Source organism: Solanum pennellii, chromosome 12 (genome assembly GCF_001406875.1).
Source record: "Solanum pennellii chromosome 12, SPENNV200".
Taxonomy (NCBI): domain Eukaryota; kingdom Viridiplantae; phylum Streptophyta; class Magnoliopsida; order Solanales; family Solanaceae; genus Solanum; species Solanum pennellii.
This window is the reverse complement of record NC_028648.1, coordinates 58491603-58493125: the sequence shown is the minus strand read 5'-3', so window position 1 is coordinate 58493125 and position 1523 is coordinate 58491603.

The following is a 1523-nucleotide window of genomic DNA, read 5'->3' as shown; positions in this document are numbered from 1 at the left end:
TATATATATATACAAAAAAAAGGACATTTTTAACTCATTTAGCAACTATGGGACATTTTTGAACCAAAATATTGACTGCAAGAATATGTTTGAACCAAAGTATTGACGACAAACACATTTTTTAGTCAAACTATAAACGGATGACGTTTTTGTTCATTTCAGATAATTTAAAGATCTTTTTAACGTTTTTCCTATTTTTAAAATATAATAGACAAATAAAAATAAATGTTAAAAATTTATACATTTCTCTTATCTAAAAACATCAAAATAACATATAAATATCAAATGTCTAAATTTGGATATTGCGTACTCCATTATTTTAGGAAAAAGAAAAAAAAGAACTTTATTTTTCACACACAAAAAAAGAGGGGCCAAAAAGCACCAAAAATTCAACAAATGAAGTAAGCTTAAAAATTAAGTTATCATAAAGTTTATGAGTTATGAAAATACAAATTTAAATAATTACTTGTGATTAATTTACATTATTACATAACAATACGTATAACTAATAATTACTATTTAATTTTAAATCCTACCTGATGTTAATGCTTCTTCTTCTTCATCATCATCATCATCGACAACGATTCTGTTTCGTCGCAAAGATCAACGACTAACCGGAACTGCCTTTTCCTTATTAATCTCTCAGGTGTATTCCTTCTTTTGCTTTCTTCTTCATTTGCTCCGAAATAATCGTCGTTATGAAAATCTCTGCTAAGCTGAATTAACTGCAAAGCCGCGTCCATTTCCGGCTCCGTTAGCAGATATTTAAGTTTCGTTGATGATTGCGTCATGATTGTTGTCATTATTGAAGTTGGATGAGAAAAATTGATGAATCTGAAATTGCAGAATATACAGAGGAGGAGTTATAAAAAGGGAAGCTCTCCTATAAGAAATCATACTTCTTTTCGGAAAAGGATTTACGTAAGGGTAAAATTGTAATTTTTACTTATTTTAACATTAACCGCCTTTCAATTTTCAAAACCGTCTGCTCAATCTTTTCAAAAAAAGGTCTTTGTTTTTATTATTTGATTGAAGAAAGAAAAGATAAATAAATTATTTGACTGCTGAAATGTTTGTAACAAATTATATTGATATAATAATAAATAGAGAAAAACTACTTAATTAAGAGTTTTCTTATTATATAATATAAAGAAAGATTCACCTTAATACATATGTGTTGCAACTAGTGGTGGAAAATGGGCGGGTTGGGTCAAACGTGGACGGGTTGAAAATGGATAAACATAAAACGGATAATCATTCAACCCGCCCATATTTGATATGGATAAAAATGGGTTGGATAATAAATAAATTGGGTAAAATACTAGTTTACCCATATTTTACACATATATCATGAATAAATAGTTTTTTACTTAAGAATTCAATATGGATAAAATATTTTAGTTTTTTTAGATGAAATGTGTTGAAAATACTTCATTTAGTTTTATTTTATTATAAAAATAAAAAAAAATTAAAAAAATTTTAGAGATGGAGGGGGGGCTGATAGGGGGCTAGCAGGGGGAGGA